Genomic DNA, 20,798 nt, shown 5'->3' with positions numbered 1-20,798 from the left:
AATAAACAACTGTCTAATAGACAAGTCAGATTACATCAGATTTTCTTATAAATCCAGTCTTATAGCAAAAGCAAGTAACTTGTCTGGAGCGTGTGTAGTTTAAGAAGACAGAGTAAGAGGAAGCATGATTATTGCTGAGTTACTCTTCCTTTCACCACAGTCATCAAGTTTGTTCTCTGGATACCAACATTAATTAACTGAAGCAACAATGTTTAGTGTGTTTTGATCAATAGTTTAAAAAAGAGAAACAGAATAGGATGGAATGGCATGAAACATAATAAAACAGAAAATACCAGAATGCATGTAGTAGAGGTGAATACTGTTACATGTAACTAATTTTAGTCTCATGTGTAGATATGAAAGTGTTATTCTGGATCACAGTGTAAAATTTATGTCTTTCTGAGGGTCACAATAAAAATTTTTAAAATTCTCTTTGCCAGCCGTTTGTTCCTGGTCTGGACAGTCTGGTATTTGCCTAATCGGCTTTGTCATCAAGTCTATGCTTATTGGATAAGCAATAGAGCTTGAAGAATATGCCCAGAAATCCAGATATTTTATTCTCACATTTTAAACCAACAGCTGTGGATATTTCTGGGAAGAACTGCTTGGAGACTCCTGGCACTATCCCATTCCTAGTCTCAGTTTCCTCCAATCTCCATGTCCCACATCACCTTTCAAACCAAACTCGGAGCAACTAGTTCTCTACTTGGGCCTCTCAAGGAGAGAGAAGCCTGCCAGATAGGGAAGGGCTTTGCCCAGCCTGTTACAGCTCCCTGGTGATTTGCCTAAGGTTTAAAAAAGAAGAGGGGAAATGGAGGAGGAGCAGAAGAGTATACCAAAATAATTCCAGATGGATCCAGAGATTTCAACATAAAAGATGAAACCATAAATGTACTGGAAGAAAATATGAATAGGGTTTTTGCGTAAAAATTCTTGAAGGGTAAAAATAATGGTGCCCCACCCAAAACCAAAACAATAAAAAGAAAGCATAAAAGAAAAAGTCAGTAATTTCAACTACTCAAAAATAAAATTTTCTATTTTATTAAGTGAATGTTAAAACAATGTTAAAATAAAATAACAAACTATGAAAAATGTTTACTACACATTATGAAGTAAAAGGGCTAATTTCTGTAATAAGTAAGGAACTCCTGTAAATAGAAAGGAAAGAAACAATAATCTGATATAAAAATGAACAAATACATGTGAATTAAAGGTCTTTTAAATATGCCATATTCACTTATAGGAAAATGCAAGTTAAAATGGGATAGATATTATCAGATTTATCAGTTATCAGGTTGACTGGCAAAGATTAAAAACTCAGTAACACTATCTTGATTAAGGTGTAAGGAAAGGGATACTCATTTGTAGTGGGTGTACAAATTGATACAACCTCTATGGAGGGTAATTTAACAGTATCTATAAAGATTAAAAATATACATATAATGTGACCCAGAAGTTCCATTTTTAGGAATTTGTCAGATAGATATGCTCACACATAATCAAAAGACATACATCCAATACTATTGTAGAATTGTTTGTTGCCAAAAAAAAAGAAAAAAAAAGGAAACAACCTTAATTCCCATCAGAAAGAAATTGGCTGAATAAATTATTGTATATATCCATTTACACTGGATTACAAATACAGTCCTCAGACAGCTCTAGAGTACTAATGTATTAGAACAATCGCCGAGGTATGCTAAATGAGAAAAGTAAGCTATAAACTCTTTGTAGAGTGTGCTAGAGTATGCTACCATTTGTAGAAACAAAAGGGAGGGGCTCTTTATTCATACATGCTGTGTATGCTTCAAACATCTGGAAGAGCATACAACTAGGGAACATTCATTGGCTCTAATGAAAAGTAAGTGGTCACTGGTAGGCTTAAGTAGCCATAATTTACTGTGCACTCCATATCCTTTTGTAACTTTTGAATTTCGTACAATGTGAATGGATCACCTAATGAAAAGTTATTTGATTTTAAGTTAAGAGAAAATGGCCAAAAGAAAAGAGTATGAGGGAGAAGCATATAGAGAAGTACATGAGTTGTACTTCTAGTTTGTACTTCTAGTTTGGAAATTTCCAAACTAGAATTTCTAGTTTTGAAATTCTAGCTTGCAAATTCAAAATTCACTTCCAAATTGGAATTTAGTCACTAAACATGCAAAGATTTTTATTTTGGTGTGGTGTTAGCTGCCTGGGTGGCAGGTTCATGAAGCCATTTTAACAACTCAAGTCCTCCTCCCATTGTAGAGGGAAGCTCAGCTTCCCCACATCCAAGGATTTGAGGGGGAAAACATTTCTACTATGCACTTCTTGCTCTATTTCCCGGTTTCACTTGCATAGTTTATCCTATAGTTTTGTGTCTTCCTGCCCTTTGCCAACTCAAATGTGTAACACAGCCTGTTATTTATTTTTATTTCTCCCTCAGAGTCTCTCACAAAAAGTAATTGGTTGCAGGAGAAAGTTACCTCCTAGCATGTCACAGTAGATGGCCAACATTAGATATCAAATTGCTCTGGTTTTGAAAGTTTGGGGGAGTTTCTTAGAAACCTATTTTCCTCTAATATGCAGATTCCTACCTTGTCTCAGACCCTTTGTAACTCAGAGCCTTCCCAGCACCCTTTCTTTACTGACACTCCCTAGAACCTTAGGATGGCTGCTCCTCTGTCATGGAGGGCAGTGCATTTTTGTTTCTCCTGCCTTGTGGAATTCTGCCAGCAGCTTAAAAAAAATCTTTTTCCCCAACCACATTACACTAGAAATAGGGGGAAAAAGTCTAAATGTCCAATTATAGTGAATTGGTTAAGTAAATTATTGTATGCAAATACAATGGAGAATTCTACAGTCATTACAAATTATCTGAAGTTCCATATTTACTGAAGTAGACAAATGTTTATAACATATTAAGTGAAATAAGGAGTTCACAAACAAGCACATATATGTATATGTGTGTGTGTATACCTATACAGTACATATATATGTATATACATATGATACAATATGTATACATGTGTGTATACAGTATATGGTATATATGTGTATATAGTATGCATATGATATGCATATATAATATGTATATTCATGTATGTGTATGAATATTTACAATCCCATTTTTTAAATTATTATATTTTACTGTAGTATAGTTGATGTACAATATATGTTACAGGTATACAATATAATGGTTTATAATTTTTAAAGATTATACCTCATTTATAGTTATTATAAACTATTGACTATATTCCCTGTGTTGTACAATATAACCTTGTAGCTTATTTTATACATAATAGTTTGTACCTCTTAATTTCCTACCCCTATAGTGCCCCTCCCCCTTCCCATTTTTTACAATCCCATGTTTTAAACTGTACATAATATACATGTTTATATTTGCTGGAAGTATATATATCAAAATGTTAACTGTATAACTCTGGTTGGTAGACATTTGGAGGATTTATTTATATTTATATTATAATTATAACTGAATATATTTATGTTTTGAAATATTATAATCCATTACTTTTGGGAAAAAGAGAGTAAAAGGAAAGGTCTATGGGGGCCAAGTAAGGTAGCACTGCCAAAAGCTGCCCAGGACCTTTCAGGGACTGACTTCTGCTCTAAATAATAGGCTGATATAGCTACAAGTAGCTGCCCCTGCCTCTGGACTTCTATTTAAGAAAAACAAACAAACAAACAAAAAAACCCCTCCCCTTTCATGCTCTCTTCCCCCAACACAATTTTACAATAGAATCTCCCTCTGTGCTCTAAGACAAGGTAAACTTTGAAAAGAAAAAAAAGTACAGAATGCAGAATTTCCTTTCCTTTTTCTTACAACAGTGAGCAACTCAAATACTTCGTGCAATGTTTTCTACAACTTTTCCATTTTAAGGGGTGTTACAAGTTGGCCCCTCTTCTCTTCCAATGTCCGCAAACAAAGATGGTGAAATCTCATCCTCTAAGCCAGCAAGAAGAGATTAGAACTAAAAAGAGAATGAAGACTTCTTAGGGGATTATGAACAGAGATGATAAAGTATTTAACGACCAGAAAGCCCTGGGAGTCTACCAGTGGACAATAGGACCAAACAGAAGGGAAACCGGATGTGGAAAACCAGAGTAGTCTTCCTGGTGGCTGCAAGCTGAGTATCAGCCTGGCCCCGGCCTGCACACTGACCAGGCTGGACAGAAATGTCCGAAGTCAAAGTGCTGCCGGTCAATCCCAAAGTCAGAACAAATTGGTCTCCCTTTATTCCAGGCACCTCATGTGAAAACTTGGCCTGTTTCATCTTTAGGGAACTTAGAGATGATTTAATATGATTTCCTCATTTGAAGAACCAAAACCAGCAGAGGTTAATGGATCTGCCCGAGTTCACAGAGCTGATGAATAGAAGGGCCTAGGCAAAGCCCATTGGGCTAAATAAATACATTTGGGATGGCCGAATGAACAAATGAATGACTATTCCAATACTAGCATGAAACTCATTCCAAATCTAACATGCTGGGCATTTGGGTGACCCATACATTTTCTCAGTCATACAATAAGGAATTGATTGCTCACGATAAATATTCATAGAGGTGTGCCTCATTTTATAGGACGTACAGGGCTACTTTACAGGCAGATTTGACTAGATTTCAAATATATAAGAACAGCTCTTTTTAAATAAAATAGGTTAATTTTCTGAAAGATAGAACAATCCAATTTCTCTGCTATATTAAATTTTCATACCTAAAATTGGCTTCGCGTGGGTCTCCCTACACTAAGTGAACTGAAAGAGTTAATGGAGTACCCTGCCCTCCTGTGCAAACACAGCCTGGCCGCCCCACTGTAGAATGTGCATTCTGAGTGGTGATTACCAATGCACTTGCAGAAGCAAAGCTCAGCTCTTTGCATGTGTTGTCCACGATATTTTCCTCTGTAGACTGAGCATAATATTTTATAAGGTACCCTTCTGTGTGTAAGTTGCTTTCCCCTGCAAGGCTGAGAGGGCAGGATCACTTGCTGTTTTGATGGAATTAGTTGCAGTGGAGCATCTGTCACAGCCTCCCCCGCCCACCATGCAGGAGGCCCTGTCGATGTGCAGCAGGGTTCACAAGCTCAGATGCCCACAGGGGCCAAGTAGGTGATACACATGAGCAAAGCAGGTTCAGTGGGAGAAGCAATAGGGATCGGGATCGGTACGGGCAGTGGAGACTGGACAGCTAGTGCCCCATGTAATGGGGGTGGGTTTTACTCAGCTCTAGTTCACTGTTACCATGTAGAAATGTAGGCTGGGTTTTGGTAGACTCTCCAATTTTTTTAAGGGGAAATAGAAATTACACATTTTAATGTAAAAACTTCCAACTTGTTAATGTTGGCAGCTAGTTCAAATTTGTATTAAAACACTGCAAATGTTGGTAGAACAAAAAAATCCTTTGGCCCATTGGTTACCAGTTTGAGACTTCCAGACTCCTACAGTGATATTTAGTGAGTGGTATTAAATTGTGTAAACTCGTACATTTATTTTATAAATAAAACACAGAGAAAGACCACCCATCTTTTTATAGATATCATATGCATCCTTTAATCTTTACCTTATTCACTTCTTTCCTAAAGCTTTCCCCAACTCTCTGACATCATACATCTGTACAGTCTGCACTGCACAGTTCATGCTTAACTCTATGCATTCTTTCATCGTTTCTGATTTCACATGTGCAGACTTCATTCTTGCATTTAGACTTCATTGTAAACACTTCCAGGGCAAGAATCATATCTAATACTTCTTTTATGCCAACCTCAAAGCTCAATAAATGTTTGTAATTGATACTTTTTTCAATAAGGGAAAAAGAGAATAGTTTTTGTTGGCACACAAGTACCTAGTTATACTAGAAACGAGCTTAGTGTCTTGAAGTTCCTGAATTTCTAGCCTAGGCAGGCTAACAAGTTCAAGTCTGTGGGCACCTTGCCCTGCTGAGCTGAGAAGCAGTGGCTTGCCCTAAATTTTTAAGAAGAAAGCACTTGGCAAAATAGCTATGAGTTCATCATGTCTCTTCTAGAATGAAAATATTGTAGGATGTGTTTAGTTCCATGGAGGTGACATGGTCCTTTACAAGTATGACTTTGAGTGTGAAATTTTCTGAGCCAAATCTTATCTGTAGGAAACCTTCTCTCAATTTAGGCATTCAGAGAATGGTAGGCTCAGTTAAAGAAGGTCAGACTTAACGTTTTGCATTCACAAGTCAGAACTCTCTGGGCCGTTTTAGAGCGATTTGGAGGAGCAGAGGCACGATCTATAATCGGCCTTAATCCAGAAATGGGTGTGGCGGGGGAAGAAGTGGAGCTAGCATTGAAGCTCTAGAAATGACTGGCAACTACCTTTGTACCCACATGGAAGTGAGGTTGGCGTGGCTGAGAAATGGCATACACCTCAGGTAACTTTTTGAAGTGTCCTGGACATTAAAGTTATCTCTGCATTACCAAGAGCAGGCTACAAAGCCACAACCTCTGGCCATGTGCGCCAGGAGGCCCGTAAATGTGTCTGGGAATGGGCCTAGCATTTGGTTTGAATTGGCCAACACTGCTTGAAAGGGAAGAAGCTGGAAGAAGTATCGATCCGCTTTGGATCCCTAAGTCCCCTGAGCTTGTTATGATGGGCAATGCAAAGGCGGAGGTGAAGAGACCAGCTCTGATGGGAACTGACTCCCTGGCCAAAGAAAAACATTATATTCGCTCGCTTACTTGTAAATACTGATAAGTACTGATAAAAGTGCTTTTACTGGAAAAGCCCTGTCTCCATACTCCTTATGCTCACAAACACCACACACTTGTGCCTCTCAGACACTTCTTTACAGTTCTTATTATTTCTCCCTATTATTTGGTAATCTAAAAAAAGAAATAAATCATCGAATAAATAGATCACATTATTACATTAGGAAGCAGACTTTGGAGTGCAAAAAAAAAATGTAATGCTTTGGTTACTAAAATGAGTGCCTTCACTTAAACAAACAATACTTGGGTCAAAATAAACATTAATTAACATTCAGAATGTTTAGTTGTAACTCTGATATTGTCACCTTCTATTCAGTAAAATTTATTGCTAAATCACGAAATTTCCTTTTGTACTAGTCACTATGTCGATCCAGTTGCATCTTCTTCATCTGCAAATTTGAGTTGCTCATAAAAAGTGAGGTAGAAAATACAAGTCATATATCCTTGGGGTAATGGTGTTTACTCTGTCCAAAGTGAATATGAATTATAATGATAGAGTAATTTACATTTCCTCTCTTGATTGCCTCTTATTTTTCTCTCAACAGCCTTTCCATCCATTTCTTTTCTCATGAAGCTTCTTCTGGTTGGAAATTTACCAAATTTCACCAGGTAAGAAGTACTAAGTGTGAACCTGTAAACCTTGTTTCAAAAGAACCCAAGTTTAGGAAATCCAAAGATGGTGTCAGCTTTGGACAAATACCTAGAATACAAAGTGGGAAAGATCCATCAGGATTCCCAATCATTTTGGAGCAGTGGTTCTGAAAGTGGGGTCTCCAGACCAACAACATCAGCATCACCTGGGGAACTTGTTAGAAGTGCAGACTCTCAGGCCCTCTCTTATGCTTTAACAAACCTTCTAGGTGATTCTGATGCACCTACAAGTTTGAGAACCACTGTCTGAGATAGGTGTCCTGGACCAAAGGTACAGAAAATGTCTCCTCTGGATTGATGGAATTTGATGGATTTGATATCTCTTCTTCCTTTCTTTTCTCCATTGCCTTTTCCTCCTTCCTGCAGGTTTATCCATTCCTCATTTAGCAAGCCAAAGTTGGCTCTGCAAAATCATACTTTCATTACAAACACACTGTCTTTATGACAACTTAAATGCTAGTATGGGACTCCATCAAACTAAGTATTCAGTAGAAGTTATCAACTAATTAACTGATTTAAATCCTTGTTTAGCTTTGAGAAGGAAAGCTTCTGTAAGTCACAGAAGACAGAGTTATAAAAGGGTGCCCATTTTCTAAGGTGGTTGCCTTTTATACCTGGTATCCATAGGACGGACATTCTCTTTACAAGGAAAGTTAATATTTTTATGTGGGCTGAAGGTGTTGAATTGTTATCACTGGAGTCATTTGCAAAGGATTGTGTTGTCCAGAAGGAGCTCATGTTCTCGTGCAGTGTTCAGAGTATGTTTGAGGTCTATACATTATCCATTATCTCTAATTCCAGTAGCCAGTCTAGATAGCTGCCCAGCAGCTCTTTCATGTCCAACCTTACTATAATTTGGTGTAACCCTGGGAATACTTATGAATTATCTGCTAAATCTAAAAAAATGTGAAGGAGGATGCTGTCATTCTGAAATCATTGCTAAATGCTGCCCCCATAATGCCTTTGCTTAAGATACTCTTCATTTGCAAAGATACACATGGTTTCTCCTCTATAGCATGTAATTTCTTCAGCAAGTAGGCAGCAGAGTCTCTAAGACTCAGTTTCCTTATTTGTAAAGTGGAGATAATAATCCAATTACTTGTTAGTATTGTTGTAAGAAATAATGAAGATAATTCAGGAGCACTTAGCACACAGTGCCTGACAATAAATCTCAGCCATGATTAAAGACAATTTTATTAATAGAATTGTAAGTTCAAAAATGTCACATCAGACCTCATCCCATTAAAAAAAGCACACAGGGAAGAGATCAACTGTCTCTCCCTTGCATGACTCTACCACAACTACATTGTATTTTCCGTGGAGGTTTGTTGCTGTTGTTTTCAGCTCCCTGTTTTCTGTTCTCCTAGTTCCTTGGCCAGTGCTGGGACTCTAGCATGGGGCCAGGGAGAATTAGGAACACGATTCAGTGTAGAAATCCATCATCCATACCCCACCTGTAGGACTAGGAGAGCACAGAATAGTGTTTGCTATTAGTTCTTCTAATACCCACCAGCCCTTTGGAGCAAAATCCAAAAGTCCAGCTGGATGACCCATGTATATGCATCAGAAAATCAAAGGACCTGAAGAGGACCTTGAAAGGTGATTTACCTCCCTAACCTCTGTTTAACATACAAAGCAAAGGATGCATCCAATTTTTATAGATTTCAGGAGAAGGGAATTTCCCTAACCTCTCATTAAATGCTAATATAGATAGATAAAAGTTATATATAATTATGAAATCTCATTTTGGCATAAGTTTAAATATTTCTTAGACTATGCTAGAAAGACCCAGTTCCATCTATGACAAATTACCCCTTAGATGGCTTTGGCGAGAGAAGGGATGCAGAGATAGGAGAGGAGATTCTTGGAAGAGAGGTATGTAAAACATTAGTATTACGTGAACGTCCAATAAACAAGAGATTTCTGAGTTTGAATTAGTGACATGGAGAAATGAGAAACATCTGGAATCTGTACTTATTTTGCTGGTCAGAAACACAGTTTTGAGGTCCTTTGTTGAATTGTTGACTTTGTAAAGACTTATTAAAAACAAACGCCTAAGGTGACTGAGAAGAGAACGTAGTTGAATTCGGAACACAAAGTCCTTAAAGGGAACGCCTCCATTTCGAAGAGTTTTTACTTGCCATCAGCTAAAGCTTAATGCTGTCTCCTCAAGTGAATCCTTTTGTTCCATTTCAACACACACTTGAAGAGTCAAAGTCTTACAGACACATTTGAAATTTAATAGTAAATTTTTGGAGAGAGAAAGGGGACTCGTTTTCTTCATATTCTTCAGTTATTTTATATGATTCTTCCATAGCCACCCCCTCCCTCCCCCATACAAATACATATCTAAGAAAAGGGGATCTACCTAGATGCTGGCCCTTACTTTTATTAATGGACACAGCTGAGATTTACAAATGAGGTTGTTTCCCTCTTTGGTTTCTGAGGAAGATTAGTTCTATGGAGAGGCTTCTAGCCAAGGCAGACCAGGGAGTACAGCAAGGGGTTACAGATTAAACCCCACTATGTTCTCAGATGATGGTCTCATGTGCCCTTGCTGGGGCCATAACTAGTCACTCAGTAGAAGGAAAGCAGGTGTTCCAGGCCAATGAGGTGATCTTGTGTTGGAATTCTGAGGGGACCACCTCTCCGAATTATTTCCTGCCGATGCCCTGCCATGTCTTCTATCACCCCTTCTACCTGTACGAGGCAAGGGAGAAGGAGGGAGGGAGGAATGGTGAAAAGGGACAGAAGAAATGTCTGGAGGTGTATATTCCAGGAATACTCACCTCCCTCATCAATTTGCTACTCTCCTCATGTACTTTTCAAAAAAGGAAATGTTGTGAGGAGGCAGATCTCAGGGAGGCCATAGAATGGAATTGTACATTTGGCATCACAAGCTGTGATAATGAAATTCTGGTGTCGTACTGAATTCCCAGGATGGTGCTGCTGAGCTAGCCTTGCGCTGGTCTTTGTATTCAAGTTACGGTAATAAAGGCAGTCCCCATGTCTCCTATTTTTTTATACCCAAGTTATTAAATTCAGGAGTGTGGACGCCCTTACTTTACAGGAGGCAAGGTGGAGGGCAGATGACCACTTGCCAAGACCATCATCCTCATAAAAGAAGCAAAGGGAAACCATTTGTGGATCAGACCACAGGCCTGGCTGTTTCTCTAGCCAAGTAGTCTGACCCTAAAATGACAACTAGGGACAGTTGTTGGCGGGGGAGGGAAGGAGAGGGTAGGTAAGGTTGCTTACTATGAGGCATTCCCAGAATCCCACAGTATTTAGCTATTGTTAACTTCATATCCTCTTCAACCTTTTTTTTTTTTTTTTCTTATCAGAACATCTCTTTGGATAACAGTTTCCATAGAATTACTAGCCACTGTGTGACTTCATGATTTTTTTCACTTATGCAAAAGCTACCTTTACTAATCTTTGGGGAAGGTCCGTGCTGTGCTCAACCTGCCTTATCCTTTATGGTTTTGTAAACATCAGTCCTTTCTGCTTTCAGCCTTCATTTTTTCAGACTGAAAGGTGCCATAAGTCCTCCCTCACCACGGGTCCTATCTAGTTCCCTCTTCTGGACATGCCCTGGAGTTTATTGCCCGAAGCATTCCAAGCATAGAACAGAGTATATGCGAAAATAGAATATAAATATTCACAGAGCCTTTAAAAATACCCCAGAAAAAGAGATCTAAAAATCTCTCTTTTTAGATTTATATGCATTTTTTATTACTAAAATAAAATGTAAACCTGTTGCTTTTATGTAAGGCCGATTTGGATTTTTTTCATCATGGTCCAGAGCATATAAAAATAACTCTTTTATGCCTGGAGAGGTGGTACCCCATTGGTCACCCTGAATGGATACCAGGAACAGGCTTATTAGTTCTACTTTATTGCTGAGAATGGCTTGAATTTTAATTTTAAGATTCAATTTATTATTTACATTTTAAAATACAGCTTACATTTTAATTTTAGGATCCAGAGAGAGTCTAAAGTAAAAATTTGGAGGAAAAGAATTAAGGTGGATTAGTGATTCTACCTTATCTAACGAGATGATTTTTTAAAAGACAGGCTGTGACTATAAAGGTGACCTTGTCTGCACTCCTAGGGCATCAGGAGTTTTCGCATCAGCTCGGGGTGGTGGTGGAGGCACGTGGCTTTCACTTTCTCCCAAGGTGCTCCGCTGTGGGGGGGCAGTGGGATTTCCCTTCTGGGGCCTCCAGAGGTGAGGGCTGTAGGAAAGTGTCCTCCATGGACTTGCGGGTTGCCTACCAAACTGTTTCCTTGTTCACCAGATATACAGAACTTAGAGATTTTACAGAACTTTTGGTCATAAAATATTTTCTTTGTGAAACCCTCAGAGATTTGCTTTCCCTCTTCACCACAATGGCAGGAATGCAGAGCTTTCCCATGATTTTTTAATGGGATTCAGCTGCCCAAACTGCAGTGCCTTCAGCTATGTCTCTGCCTCATTTTTCATTTGCAGATGCCAGGAACTAACACTCCCTCTCTCTCTGTCTGTCTCTCTCTCTCTCTGTCTCTCTCTCTGTGTCACACCCAGCAAAAGCTCATGGACATGAGCTGCATCTTTATGAACATGGACCAATCAGTAGGTATTCCCAAAGGGAGCAAATGTCACCTTATTTCAGGCAGTTTCTGGTCTGGTCCCACATTCTATAAGAAAGTAGATGTCCATCGGAGACACCTGTCAGCACCAGGCAGCTGGCAGCAAGTGGGTGTGGCCATGAGGCAGAGCAAGTCCAGCTTGAGCCCTGTGGTCAGCAGTGAGGAGAAGAGCGGCCCACAGACTGGAGACCAAGGGGAGTCAGAACAAGCCAAGGGTCTGAGCAAGCCTGGCATCCAAGACCGAGGAGAATGGTCCATAGGAAGAGTATCCGAGACCAGGGCCCTCAGGGTCTGCAGGAACCAGAGGGACAAGGCATAAGGAAGCACAAAGCAAGCTTATGTGCCAACATTGATGACGGCGTTCTAATCATTTCCTGCTTCAGGATTTCTCCTCCTTCCTGTAGTGCGGACAGCAAACCCAGTATAGGTGGGAACAGGAACTGGGATGGGGAGCACAGGCACGAGGTGTTGAATGTATCTCTTAGCGACATCATGACAACAGAGAAAGAAGAGGTCTTTAAAAGCACAATATGAACATTAACGTAGTTTGCCAAGGCAATTCACGCTGACTGAAAATTCCTCTGTCTTCTAGCCTCACACATGCCTATCTCATCTCTTTTTTTGAAGTAGAATGCTTTCAAAATGTTTTTATCCTATAAAATTCAACATATGGCCTCCTTTTATGACAGAGCTTTTCTGGTCTCCATAAGTGAGCATCACCCAGTATGTCCTTCCAGCCCTGAACTCGTGTCCTCCATCTTTTCTTTGACGCTCAGCATGTTGTCCCTTGGCCCAGTCCTCAGGGTTTCCTTTTTCCCTCATCTGGAAAAACCTCCTCTGTCTTCATAGTCCTGATCTGGGTGCACTGCAGACAGGAACTGCCCCATAGCAAATTAGTTACTCTGACCATCGTGTCTGGTATGTTGTCATATGGAAATGTCGTGTGGAAAACAGGTCCTGGTCCTGATTCCATCTTTCACTGGCCATGTTAGGCAAATCCCTTCCTTTCCCTGAGCTTCTCCTGACTACTCCTTTGAGCTGTTGTAAGAATCAAATGAAATAATGGAAGGGGGAGGATTATAAATTTTAAAGCACCACAGAAGTCATTCTTACAATAAAATGTGGATCCTTGGCTCACGTTGTGGTGGAGCTGAGCCTCCTCCAGTCATTCTTTCAGCTGGTTGGTGTAACCCCTGGTGAAACAGTAACCATTGTCGCTAAGTGGCATAGGTTTCAGCACATCCTTTGTTTCTTCTTTGGCTTTCACAAGGCAGTCGCATCTGCCATGAACTGATACTTCTCAGAAGGGATGGGGTGGAAAGACATATAGCTAAAAAGATTTGGGGCCTCTGATTAAATGAGACATCTTAGGAGTCATTTTGACTCCTCCAACCCAGAAAAGAACAACCACAAGTATGACAAAACCCGTAGTAGAAACAGCCAAGAGCCTAGCACCGTGGTTCTTATCATTTGAAATTTCCACTCATCCATGTTCCGTCTCGTAGGCACCATCATCATGAACATCAAATTTAACTGAGGTCCTACTAGTTTGATTAAATTTCAACACATATTTTTGCCTATCAAATATGTGCCAAGCCCTATGCTAAGTGTATAACGGTGAGTAATTTACAGATTCTTCCTTAAGAAACTCACGTACAGATAAACACACATGTAAAAAAAATAATGTTCAATGTGATCTTTGCTATAGGGGAGGTATATTCAAAGTGCTGTTGGGGTGTAGAAGAGGGAGCAACTCAACTAACTGTATGGAAAGTTGCAGAAGAGGTAACGTGAGTTGGTGCTTCAAGGATGAGTGGAAGTTGGGTGAAATGAGTATGATGCAGTAGTTCAGTACAGGAGCTGTGGGTCCACCCTGACTGGTTCAGATCCTGACTCTGCCACTTCCCAGCTACATAACTTGACTTATGGACTTACCTTTTGATGCCTCAGTTTCCTCACCTCTACAATAGGTATGATACTAAGAGAGCCTACCTCAAGGGTTATCATGAGCAGAAATGAGGTAAGGCACAGGGAGCGCTCCGAGCAAATTCTGTCATATTATTAATCACTCAAAGAGTAATAGCCATTATTGTTGTTATTATTGTTCTTTACTAAGTGAACAAGCAAGAAAGAGATTCCTGGAGCTCTTAGAGACTTAGTCTCTTAATTGACAAGATTCATTATCATTCATGATCATCATTATTATTATTAATAAGAATAAAGCTAAAATTTAAATGCCATGCCCTAGACACTTTATATCTATGTAGCTTGACTTAATTCTTGTGATAATCCTGAGAATCAAAAAGTTTACACTGAAATATCAATAGCACCATAAAGAATATGAAATGAAAAATAAATTCACAAAGGGTGGGTGAAAGAGAATTACATAAGAAGGGATATTAATAACTTAACATAAGGAGGCAAAAGTCAAAGGGATTTCAAAATGGTGGGTTTAAGCCAAATGAGGTCCCTGGCATGAGTTTGTTTTTGTTTGTTTTCATTTTTGCTTTGTAATTTTCATTGTTTCTTTGTATGTTCATTGCCTCTAAGCAAGGAGTACCCTTTACAATTTGCTTCACTTCTCACCATTCATCTCATGCCCAGCCCTGAGAACATTTGTGACATGCTAACAAGAATCTAGAACTTGAGTTTGGCAATTGCTCACGTTTGTTGAACGATGTTTTCATGCCAGGCTCTGTGCTAGGTGCTTACAGACACCTGATCTATATAACATCCTAAATGAGGTATGATTGTCCCCAGTCTTTGGGTGAGGAAACTTGAGTCAAAGAGAGGTTAAGCCTTTAAAGAAGGACAGGATCAGAGGCAATAAAGCAGGAAAGTGCATGACTTGCTCTGAGACCCGTTCTGCTGGAAAGGAGGATGCATATAGGGGAGTAGTATGAGTTTAGGTGGAAGTGGTTGGATGACCTTGAATACCAGGCTTAGGAATTTGAATGTGGCTACAGGAAGCTAATAAATGATAGGTTTCCTTTTCTTCTTTACTGCTTTATGAAAACTCACCCACAACAAATACATAGGCTACCACAGGGTTCACTCTGAAGTGGGAGGGGTGCCAGGAAGTCTTGAAGATGTTCGTTTCTCTTTGGAAAATGCCCCACTATACGCAGGGACAGTCCTTCACCTCTCATGCCAACATAAGGGAGGAGGGACCTTCCAGTAAATAGTCTCAGTTGAGTTTTCTTCATATATTTATATCATTTTAAAAAAATGACCACCCAGCTTCCCTCCCTGGGTTCCAATCCTTGAGATCTGATGCTTAAGCCTTACACTGCAGAGTGCCCTCAAAATCAAGAACACATTCCTTAACCTTTGGTTCCAAGAAGTTCTTCATGATGTTGCTCCTGATTACCTCTCCACCCTCAACTCCCTCCACTCCCATGACGTATCCCAACCATACTGATCCTACTAAGCCAAATTTTCTGCAAAAAAAAAAAATCTTCATCATGCCACACACCGCCCCCTAATCTCCATAATGCTTTGCACTTCGGGGTATGACTTCTCACTGGAAATGTGTTTTTTGTCTACTTTAGACCATAAACTGCCTGACGGTAGAGACCCTTGTTCTCTACTGATTCCTGCATCTGACATCCAAGCACATAGTCAATGCTCAACAGCAGTTTGTCAATGAATGAGTAAATGATTAAATGAGAGAAGAAGTGTTCTAATCCCCTGGTCCTTACTCACTGTGGGACTCTGGTCTTCAGCTTGTTAGTGGGTTTTCCTTCTCTAACTGTCTACCTGTCCCTAGACCGCACCACCAGCTTGGTCACTGATTTCCACGTCACTCTCTCAGTCTAATGTATTCCCCACCCCATTCACAATCTGACACATGCACACACTCACCACCACCAAAAACGACAACAAAACTTGTCTTCTGTCTCCTTTCTGGTCGCCTCCCTTTGCCAAAACCCATTGTTACCTGTCAGAGTTCTATTACCCACGAACTGTTCCTTGGTCTCACAGATCCCATTTCCCTCTTAAATCCAATGATTACATTTCAATGGACTCGACTGGAAAAAAGATAAAGGGAAGGGAACCCTAACAATATCTTTTTTTTTTAAATTTTATTTTTTATTTTTGGCTGCGTTGGGTCTTCGTTGCCGCACACAGGCTTTCTCTAGTTGCGGCGAGCTACTAGGGTACTCTTCCTTGCGGTGCACGGGCTTCTCATTGTGGTGGCTTCTCTTGTTGCAGAGTACGGGCTCTAGGTGCGTGGGCTTCAGTAGTTGTGGCACCCGGGCTCAGTAGTTGTGGCGCACGGGCTTAGTTGCTCCGCGGCATGTGGGATCATCCCGGACCAGGGATTGAACCCGCGTCCGCTGCACCTGCAGGCGGATTCTTAACCACTGCGTCACCAGGGAAGTCCCCCTAACAACATCTTGATGTTTTGGCATAGTTGTTGGCAGCTCTATGGAGTAAAGGGGATGTGTGTGCTTATTATTATTATTTTTTTAATGTATAGTTAATTTGAGTTCTGTATTATTTACTTATTTATTTTTGGCTGCGTTGGGTCTTTGTTGGTGCGCACGGGCTTTCTCTAGTTGCGGTGAGAGGGGACTACTCTTTGTTGCGGTGCACAGCCTTCTCATTGCGGTGGCTTCTCTTGCTGCGGAGCATGGGCTCTAGGCACTCGGGCTTCAGTAGTTGTGGCTCACAGGCTCTAGAGCACAGGTTCAGTAGTTGCAGCACAGGGGCTTAGTTGCTCCGTGGCATGTGGGATCTTCCCGAACCAGGGATCGAACCGTGTCCCCTGCATTGGCAGGCGGATTCTTAACCACTGCACCACCAGGGAAGTCTGGGATGTGTGTGCTTATAGTATGTGTGTATGCTTGTGATATAATGACCCACAGCTGGGAATGGTCTGGCTAAGTCTCATGGAATGAATAGCCTGGGAAGAATGTGGATACATCTGCCTGCCCATTGGAAAGGGACAGGCCCTAGATGGGCAGTCCCAGCTGTAGGGGCTCAGGAGTTCTGCCCAGCAGACCAAACCTGATAGTCTAACACTAGCAATAATAATGTTAACAGCCTAATTGCTATCACCTATGTGCACTCCCTGTGTTCCAATCACTGTGCTAAGTTCTTTACATAGGTTTGATCAACTATTTCTCACATCAACCCAATAAGTTGGGAGCTCTTATTACTCCTATTTTATAGGTAAAGATGCTGAGGTACAGAGAAGCTAAGTAACCTGCACAGGATCACACAGTAAGTGACAGAGCCAGGATTTGAACCCAAACATTCCAACATCGGAACTCCATTCAGTATGGAATCGTTCAAAGCAGGTGCCCCATGATCACTGAAAGTTAGAATGTGGAAGCAACACACACATACACACAAACACAATTTGTTTTTACAGTATAACTCTCACAACTGGGGAAAATGGAAGGCTCGTTAGGTCTTAAAGAATATGTAATGAATAAAGAGAAAGGATAGTTAAAAAAAGTATCTCTCAACAGGCTGCACTTCTCAGCATGTTTATAAATCTGTAAATGCATTCCATTATACATATAGGGAGAACCGTGGAGCACCGGGCTGCCACATATTGTCCTGCATGCAGAAGGTGTTCCCTGCAGTTGTTCAGTGCACACACTGATCAGCCTTACATGGTGGGCCCCCAATGCCCATACATTAATATAGGGGCCAAATGGAAGCCTATTATGGAGCTTGAGCTAGTGTGGACTTAAAAAACGAAATAAAAGAAAATGTGGAAATGGTAAACCGACTGTCACAGGACCATGAAAAGCAGATGTCTATCCCACAGTGGCTGCAGGGTCTCTCTGCCACCACGCCTTCCCATTCAGCTGCTATACCAATGTACCACTTACCCTGACACTGTGTCCCACACACATCCTTCCGTACTGCCCAGGCTGCATAAATGTTTCTCCTTCCTCCTCAACCTCTCCCCCATCTTTACTTACTACCCTCTTCTTCAAGACCTAGACATGCACCCATCCATCATTCATTCAACAAACATTTTTGGAGCACCTACCATACCCTGGGTCCTCAAGTAGATGCAGAGTGACAGAGATGAGTATGGCATCCTCACCGTCGGGCTGCTCCCAGTTTAGAGGGGGAGTTAAACAAATAAAGCAAATTCTCTCCAGGAAGTTTTATAATCATTCTCTCTCTTTTTTTCCCCCCCAGCTAGAGGAATTCTCATGTTTTGGAAGCATTTATTGTGCATATCCTTATGGATTAAGTAACAATTTGAAACACTTAAAGCAAAACAAATACATTGTAGAGAAACAGAGAAAATATTGTGAATGCTGTAAATCAGTAGTTTATATGTCTGCATCTCTTCTTGGTTCATTTTGTAAAGAGGCAATAAAATGCTAAGTTAAAGCTCAATTTGATTTTCTCCAGATACTTGCCAAATTTTTGACATCACATGCTACTGTGTTTCCAGGCTTCAGGAAGTCAGTTGAGCAAAAGAAACTTATGCTCCATTCTAGCCTGCAAATGATTCTTATTTTTTCATTAAATGTGTGAGGCTTGAACTAGACAGCTATACATAGTGTGAAAATAATTTCATCCCCAAAGACATAAAGTAACAAATTATCTATGGAACCATAGCAACAAAAGACTTTTTAAAAAAAATCCTCTGCTATGAATATGAAATCCCAGCTGGCCATACGTGTTCCATTTGAGACTAGAAGGCTTATCTTAATAGACTGTAAGCTCCTTTAGAGCAGGAGCTGTGTCTTATTTATTTGTCTAGCCCAAGCATTCAGCTTAGGGCTCAGTAAGTATCTGTGAATATGTTATACTACTGATCAAAATGGAAGTCTGTGTCATTCTCTGATGTCTTGTCAGACTCCCTAATATTCTGGAGTAAGTGGCATTAGAGTTTTTCCTGTTTGGGTTTTTTTTTTGCAGGGGTGGGGTTAGCGAGCAGAAAGGGAATTGTTTTGCTTTATTTTTTTCAATTGAAGTATAGTTGATTTACAATGTTGTGTTAGTTTCAGGTGTATAGTAGAATGATTCTTTTTCATATTCTTTTCTATAATAGGTTATTACAAGATATTGAATATAGTTCCCTGTGCTATATAGTAGGACCTTGTTGTTTATTTTATATATAGAAATATGTATCTGTTAATCCCAAACTCCTAATTTTCCCGCCTATTGCTTTCCCCTTTATAAGTTTTCTATGACTGTGAGTCTATTTCTGTTTTGTAAATAAGTTCATTTGTATCATTTTTTTAGATTCCACCTATAAGTGATATCATATGATATTTGTCTTTCTCTGTCTGACTTACTTCACTTAGTATGATCATCTCTAGGTCCATCCATGTTGCTGCAAATGGCATTATCTCATTCTTTTTATGGCTGAGTAGTATTCCATTGTGTGTGTGTGTATATGCACACACACATACCACATCTTCTTCATTCATCTGTCAATGTTTTATTTTTGAGCTATGTCATAATCCAGTGGAGGCCAGGATGAAATCAATGACCTTGTCTATCAGGATAGTTTAGATATTGACCCACTGATCATCCCATTTGATGAGTAGGGCCATTAAATGATCTTATCTTCCCTGTGATCAGCACTCAAAATAATTGTATTCCCAACTGTAGTACACGTATTACCTTAAAGTTTTGCTGTACTTTCAACTCAGGAATTGTAACCAACCCCTTCTACGGCTCTGGACCTCACATCTCTTCTAAAGGCTGTGCAAAAGCTACAAGCCTTCTCACCACCCTGTACTACTGCAGCGCTATGCCCTGGTCTGGATTCCCTGTGAGATCCACGTACAAACAGGAAGTGGCTTCTGAAGCCATGCTTGGTCTGAAGAACACAATATATATGTCATCTCACCTTCAATAGAATGTAATCTGTAATGTCACAACCCTCTTCCTGTCCAACTTGGCATTGGCATTTTGTTTGACTTGGTGGTGAGAAACATAAAAACACTTTGTGAAATTTTCCTTCCAGAGCACTTGTTAAGGGAGCTTGGTTGCTTACGGGAAATTCGTATTGCTTAGCATCTGTGAAATGCCTCTTCAGTCCATTAGTGAGAAGGTTCAAGGCAAAATAAACACATTTCATTTTGACCATATTTAGAACTCACAATAAAAAGGAGTAAAAAGATAAGTTGATGAAATAAGGAAATTTTTATCTTTATATTCCACACATATTTTTCACTTTCTCCCCTTTCCTGTAATAACTTTTTAACATAATGGCACTCATATACATTTTTAGAGGATTTTCATTTTATTATGTATTGAATTACATAGTGCCAGTAAATCCATAGAAATTCTCATCCCCAGCTCTTACAATCTGGCTATAAAGATTCAGAAAGAAACCAAGACATTAAGGAGAAGCCAGGGGCTACAGCTGCAAGGTCTTATATTTGTTTATGTCATAAACTTCTTCATTTGCCAAACCAAAATTGTTTAAACTTGCGGTATATCATGTTGGTCCTCGCTGACTGCCTTCAAGTGTGTGTTTGGAAGAGCATCGTAGGGTGGCCATGCTCTGAGTTCCTTTCTCCACCCAGGCACCAAATCCTCTGAATTCTACCCTGTCATCCACCAGGGCAGGTGGGGACTGCCGCATCATCTCTATGCCAATGTTCTTCTAATGACATAGTGACAAAGGGGCCCTTATTCATCTGAAACAGACTCACTTTTAAACTTAGGCATTCGGTGGTAAAAGGAAGGCATTTTTTTTTTAAAGAAATGTGTTGTTAAAGATGTATATCACATACTCAAGAGTTGTAGTTTTCTAGTTCCTGCTTATACATTATTTCTGTTTTCC

At 40.0% G+C, this 20,798-nt stretch overlaps 2 long non-coding RNA genes across 8 annotated transcripts in view; one reads left to right on the top strand and one right to left on the bottom strand.

The window, feature by feature from the left end:
• Positions 1-20,798, bottom strand: part of LOC309654458 — a 595,613-nt gene that overhangs the window by 252,594 nt on the left and 322,221 nt on the right. The window lies entirely within an intron of this gene.
• Positions 1-20,798, top strand: part of LOC309654448 — a 173,888-nt gene that overhangs the window by 88,162 nt on the left and 64,928 nt on the right. For 3 of the 7 annotated variants that reach the window (XR_014260246.1, XR_014260250.1, XR_014260251.1), the window contains one exon: positions 7,279-7,342. The exons of the other annotated variants lie outside the window; for them this stretch is intronic. This is a non-coding gene — a long non-coding RNA (uncharacterized lncRNA). The remainder of the gene's footprint in view (positions 1-7,278; positions 7,343-20,798) is intronic. 7 annotated transcript variants of the gene reach the window in all.

This window comes from Balaenoptera physalus (assembly GCF_965194825.1).
Source record: "Balaenoptera physalus genome assembly, chromosome: 2".
Lineage (NCBI taxonomy): Eukaryota > Metazoa > Chordata > Mammalia > Artiodactyla > Balaenopteridae > Balaenoptera > Balaenoptera physalus.
The sequence above is the reverse complement of the archived record's forward strand: the minus strand, read 5'-3'. Positions and strand labels throughout refer to the sequence as shown.